This window comes from Platalea leucorodia (genome assembly GCF_965183815.1).
Source record: "Platalea leucorodia genome assembly, chromosome: 1".
Lineage (NCBI taxonomy): Eukaryota > Metazoa > Chordata > Aves > Pelecaniformes > Threskiornithidae > Platalea > Platalea leucorodia.
In genome coordinates, this window is record NC_138823.1 from 115537745 (window position 1) to 115544584 (window position 6840).

Sequence of the window (6840 nt, forward strand, 5' to 3'; positions counted from 1 at the left end):
AAAGTTTGGATTTATTATATTGTACACAGAGCACAGTATTCTTGAAACCTCGGGGACCCATTTGCATTTGCTTTATTTCTTCTCCAAATGAACACAATTTTACAGAATCTTCCTATCCCTATGAAAAACCTTCCTTACCGTATGAAAAGAGAAACACCCCCCCCCCGCTATTCACAACACAGAAAAATGGGACATTAACCTCACATAAAACCCACTGGCTTGCATCTTGCTTCCTCATTAAGCCTGTGCCAGTTTTGCAGTAGATTTCAAAGGTGCAAGCTCATTTTTGTTTCTCCAATGATCAATCCACAAAGTAATGTCTTACTTAAGAGGAAATTACTTAAAAAGCATCATTCCCTTTTTGAAGATATCGCCATCAGTTACATACTATTTTCTCAACATTGCATATCTGAAAACCAAAATAAATGTTTTTGAGCAAGTTGAAGCCCTTACTACAAGAGACAAAACAAGTATTATTCGTATTGTTTGTTTTCCCACAATGTATTTTTATGGGAGAGCTGCGGGGACCATATTTTGTATTCAGTGAACAACTTCTGTGGTGTAAAATGTCTCTTTTTGGTACTCAACTAACCACAAAAGCAATGTAGCTATATCTCCTTGCCATGGACATTACCACCTAAACCAACCAGAATGAAAAAAAAGGTTATTTCTTACCTCATCCATTGTGAAAGACACAGATTTATGAGATAACATTTGGCAGTCCCGTGACCAATGATAATAAAAATCTCTTTCCCTTGGGCACTCGAGAACCACAGTATATTGTAACACTTCCAGTTCTGAAACAGTGCTGAACCACATTGTGCAGGGCTGCATACCTTTCTGAAAAGATGATGCATTTTCCTTGTTGTCGTAAAAAGTGTTTATCAAATGCACCCAAAAAAGGAAAGTCAGACATAAGACAAGAAAGAACTGGATGGAAATCGGTGAGAAACAAGGACAGTCTTAGCGTCTTCATTGTTGCTCCTGTCTGCCTTGCTACAACTCTACCTACAGAAATACCAAATTATTGAATGTTTCCCTTTTGCTGCTGAAATGAAAATTGCTATTTTTGTTCTTCTAGTAGCAGGGCATGCTCTTAAAATGTACTCTTAATAATGGCAGAAACAACTTGTATCATGGGCACAATAAATTTATATATTTTTCCCTGTTTGCCAAGTACTTTTCCCTACTAGAGAAGCGTACTGTGCCTTGTGTGAAAGAAAAGGCAAGGAACGGACCATACTCAGAAACCCCTACCACAAAATAAAGTATGTTAGGTTTCAAAATCACACATCATAAATACAAGTCTCCAGTATCTCAGTTTGGGCATAAAATATCCCAGCGTTGAAAAAGCTCTAAAGATACCTGTCCCAAACATAAAAAGGAAATGCAATGTTGAGAGCTGTATTGGAACAGGAAAGGCAAAAGTCATTTTTCTGCCTTTCTTGGAGTCCGTCCTTTCCCGGTGTCACTTCTTTACTGCGGCGGGCCTTTACCCCGAGGGGTAGCAGCGCTGCGGAGGAGCCGACCCAGGGCCTGGGGGGCGCGCCCGACCGGCCCCAGCGGGAGGGCTGCTCCGTCCCATTCCCAGGGCGTACGAGCACCCCGCTGCCCTCCTGGAAGGATTGTGCCTGCTGCCTGCCCACTGTTGTGTTCAAATGGGGGTTTTTTTTGTTTTTTTTTTTTTTTAAATAAGTTCTCATTCATTTCGGGGGACTCGGGCACCAAATTATCCCTTGCTGATGGCAAGAAACGCCAGGCTTCGGGCCCATTTGCGGGCCTGAACGTGGGGAAGCAGCCGGCTCGGCAGCGCCTTCACCTCCCCGCCGCGGCGGCCGCCGGGCAGAGGCCACAGCCGCCGGAGAACGCCAGCCACAAAGCCCCCGGCCTCCTGCGGGAGGGGGGCCCGTCTCGGCCGCCGGGGCCCGCAGCCGCGGCGGGAAGCGGCTCCACGCCCGCCGGGGCGGCGGCTCCGTCAATGAGGCGGCGGCGATGAATGGGAGGCGAACGCCCGGCCCGGGGGCGGGCGCGCCGGAGCCGCGGCGGGGGGAGAGCCCGGCGCCAGCCCGCTGCGGCGGGGCCCCCTCGGCCGTGCCGGGGGGCTGCGGGAGGGCGCAGCGGGGAAGCGGAGGGACGGACGCCTGATCGCCCGCCGCAGTGCTGCGGCCCGAGCGCTCGGCCGGGACGAGGGCGGCTGGCGGGCCCTCGCCCCAGCGCTCCCGGCCTGAAGGCGGCCCAGGGGCGGCCGCTGGGCCCCCGGTCCCTCTCCCCGTCCCCGGGTCCCCCTCTCGGGCCGGCCTCTCGCACGCCAACTGCGCGAGCGGGCGGGCGGAGGCGGCGTAAGGCGCCGCGGCGCTCACTGGGCTCCGCGAGGCGCGTAAGGCGTAGCGACGCTCCGAGAATAGCCCCGGAGAAAGGCGGGGGCGTCCTAACCGCCTCGCCCGGCCCGTCAAACTCGGCGGCCATCTTTGTTCCGGGCAAAGCCCCGTGGCCGCCGCGGGGCTTTCGCGCTGCGGAGCGTGCCCGGTTTCAAAATGTCCGCCGCGCGGTGCCTTTTTTCTCTGAGCGGGAGGAAATAACAGCCAGCCAGCTCCCGGGCGGGGAGGGGCGGGGTAGGGACGCGGGGACGGCGGCGAGCCCCACGCCGAGCCCAGGGGCCGAGCCGGAAGCCGCCGCCGCTGCGTGCTGGGGAAGGCGGGCAAGGAGCGAGCGTGTGAGGAGCGGGGCGGAGGTGGCGAGGGAGAAGGAGGAGGAGCAGGAGCAGGCGGCGGCGGCGGCGGCGGCGGGGGGGGGCGTAGCGTAGCGTAGCCGAGCGGCTCAGCCCGGGCGGCCGCCGCCAGAGCGGGCGCGCGTCGGCGCTGTGCGGAAGGGCCGCGGCCCCTCGGCGGAATCGGCGTAGGGGGCGTTGGAGAATCGCCGCGGCGGCCGGCGGGTTGGCTGGCGGGCGGCGCGCGGGGAGGAGGGGGCGGCCCGCTCGCTGCTGCTGCTGCTGCTGCTGCCGCCGCGGCTGAGGGAGGGCGGGAGGGCGGGCAGCCAGCCGGAGCCCAGCGTCACCAGCGGCAGCGACACCGACACCGGCCAGCGCCATGGGTGAGTCTCCAGCCCGGGGCCGAGGCGCGGGGGGGGGGGGGGGAGGGCGGCCGTGACAGTCCGAGGCGGGAGCCCGCGGGGTCTCCATGATGGGTGGGCTGGGAGGCAGCCCTGGAGGAGCGGGCGGCGGCGGCGGGGGGGGGAAGGATGAGAGACCCATCCCGGTGGCGGGGAGCAGCGGCCCCGCCGGGGGCGCCCCGTCCCTCTGGCCGCCCCCCGCCTTCCTCCCCCTCAGACGCGGCTCCAGCCCCCCTCGCCGCCCCCCCCCCCCCCCCGCAGTCACTTCCTGCCTCGCCGAAATTGTATAATGCCGGCGCGGAGCTGGGGGCCGGGCCCCGAAAATGCCGGAGATATTTCTTCTCCCTCGCTTTCTCCCCTTCCCCCCCATCCCTCCTCCCCTTTCCTCCTTTTGCGCCCAAATTTGGGAGGGAGGAATTTGCTGCAGGAATTAAAGCAGCCTTCAGATATGTGGGAGAGGAGCGGGTGGGACCGCAATCACGGCGGCGGGGGAGGAGGAGGAGGAAGGGGCAGGGGAGGAAGGGGCCGCCTGTGCGCGGGTGGGTGCGTGTGTGGCAGCGGGAGAGGGCGGGCGGCACCGCGCCGTGCTCGCCGCCAGCCGCCTGCCCGCCTCCGTAGCCTTTTTTTCTTTTCTTTTTCTTTTTTTTTTTTTTAGTGCGTAAGGGCTTTTTTGGAGGGCTTTGTGCCGCTCGGGTCTGGCTTTTATTTGCCGTGCGTGGGGCTGGTGGCCGCCTCCGCGGGGCGCCCGGTCCGCGCCCGCCCGCACCGCCCCGCCAGGCCAGGGCCGGGGCCGGGGCCTCGGCCGGTCGTTTTTAAAACAAAACAAGACAAAAATATTAAAAATCACAATTTAGGAACAGCTTCCCCCCGGGAATCTGTATGAAATGCTTTATGGGCAGTTTCAGCGTGATCCCCTCGTTGAGCCAACCAGTCCTGCAGAATAAATTGGAGGGTGGTTTAGTGTTTCAGGAGGGTGACTGGGAAAAGGCGCGATTACGTACGACAATTTTAATGGGCAACTTAAGGAAAAGCAGCTGAACTTATTTTAGCATGAAGTTGTTGACTTCACGCTGAAGCAGTCATGTACAAATGTAATTCTGTGAAAGACAACGTTCAGGAATCTTCTGCGTGCAGTTTGGTGTGCCGCCTCCTGCAGATGAAAGACCGGCGAACAGAAGACTGTCAGAAGTACCTATTCACTGAATGTTTTTGCTTGGCCATAACAATCTCCCTCTGATTGACTTTAGTGGCTTTAGGTTTATGTTCAGTGAAAGGAATGCTTCCGTATGTAGAAATACTTATTATCTGTATTAATATTGGGACCAAAAAAGTGTCAGCTTGTGTGAATATGCAGGCTCGGCTCCCTTGAAAGTTAGATGGGCCGCTGCTGTATATCTCAGCTAAAAGGTAGACCATACCTTCTTATGCAAGATTTTTTTGTAGTAGTAGCTTTTCAGTGCTAAGTGATAACTTAATTTCTGAGTGGAACTTTCACTGAGATATCAAACTAGTATTAGGGTAAAGTATTTCTCCTTTCTAAATCTGTCTACATATATTTTAGAGTTCTTGCCTGCAGAAATGTTGGGAAATTGGGGAAGAAGTATTTTTGTGTAGTGTTTAACATCTTTCACTTGATACCTACTTAGTTCGTAATGTTTGTGTCTTGTTTGCTCTGTGAGATTACTAGCATCTCTGGATGGTGACTTGTGAAAGCAAAAGCATTATTTTGTACTCGCTTCAGATGACTGCATTTTTTTTTTTTAAGCCAATATGTGAGTAACATAACCCAATAAATAGGAATTTTACTTAGGAGAGCAGGTTTCAAAAAGCCATTGCTTTAAAGGTCAGTTACTGCCTTGTCTGTGTTGAAACCTGGATTGAAATGCAAGAACATCACCTGTTCTGTGTTTGCTACCCTGGAAGAAAGGGTTGCTACTTAGTCATTCTGAAATTGAAGCAAATGCACCCAGAACCGTGCATATCAGTCTGTGCGCTGATAATAACTCACAGCATTTCCTTCAGTTTACCCACAAGGACAAGCGACTAGTCTCAGTTAAAATGGTGCTTCGGATGTATACTCGGTGTGACAAACAAATGTGTGTTTGTGTATGTATGGATAAAAACTTGATTGTTTGTCTTTTGCAGAAACAAAGGATCAGATTTTTCTTCTTTGTAAGCTAAAATACAATAGATTTTGCTTTTTTTTTTTCCCATAGATGTATCTAAATGTGCACAGTAGAAGTCTCATCATTTTTTCCTTAACTGGCTGGCAACTTAGTGGTAGTTTCATTGCTCTCTTCCATGGGTCATGCTCGTACTTCTTGTACTTTAATTTCTTCAGTTCTAGTAGTTCAGCGCTGCTGTGGTGGTGTTCTTAATACTGTCTTAAAATACACATTAAGACAACAAATAGCTATAAAATACAACGACTACAGATTCAAAACCTCATTTTAAACACAAAGTCAATGAAGAAAAATCTGCCTTGGAGAAGGTGTAGGAGAGAGATTTCTACTCGGAACTGTAGTGTGACATACATTTTTAGGTTTAATTTATTGCCAGACTATTCACTTAACCTGTCTAGACCAGAGATGCGTATGTATGAGCTACGTTCTGTTTTCTGTAAATTGGTGCTCTAGCTCCTGAAATAAGCTAGTTAATTGCAAATGTGTTCTCTGTAATTAGAATGGCATTTAGTCACCATTTAAGTAGTTTAGTTAAGTCTCGTTTAAATTTGTAATTCAAATTTGGGGTAGTGTTAAACTGGAGGCGGACACGAACTATTCCCTAGGAGGGTTTGAACGTCGTGAACTGATGTTTATAGAATCAGTGTCTTACAGAGGTGTGGGGATGGTGGCAGAGGTGAGGTAAAGATATTTCTCGACTGCGAGGGCCAGCAACTCGGTTCGCAGAAACCAATGACTTCCTTCCTGTTCACCTTGCCAGGGTGAGTTTCATGTATGTCAGGCGTCAGTCAAACTGGACTTTTTTCCAGCCCTGGTTTAATGGTAGCATTGTGATAGCTCTGTAATGTCATCAGGTAGCTCTTTTCTATTTGTGGGGTTTTTAATAGGAAAGAATCAAATCAATATTTAATTACATAACTTCTAGTTTTGCCTGCTGCTTTAGTATAATGCAGCCGCCCTGCAAAACCAGGTATTTGCTGCATTGCACGACCGTGGCTGTGAAGCTACTGTAAGTTATGACATTCTTTGTGTTACATTAAAAATCGAAAAGTAACCAGTAGGCTCATAAGCACTTCGGAAGACAGTATGTATCCACTTTCCTTTTGACAGAGTTTGAGCTAGTGGTATGTAAAGCATACACCTGAACTAAACCTTGTTCTGATGTAGATCCTGGACTTCCTTCCTGCAAAAGCCACTTAATCTTACTTCTGCTTTTTGTGCATCAGTGCTGTTCCATGCTTCCAAATGTGCCGTACAGAAACCCGGCAGTCGCACACCGAATTCAGTGTCTGGACGGGCAGTGCTGCTGCGCGGAGCCCTTCTTAAAGCCACTTAGGGGGAGTCTGTTCTTCAGTGGCTTTAGCTCTGTATCTTATTTACAAATGGCTCTTTGTGTGGCCGTTTTCACGCCAGATTTCTACGATTTAACGCCATGATAGGTCAGAATGCATTTGCAAATAATTTTGGAAGCAGTATTGCAGAACAATAACACTATGGGTGTTACATTCAGAAGCACTTAAGCAACTAAAATAGAACTGAATTATTTCTT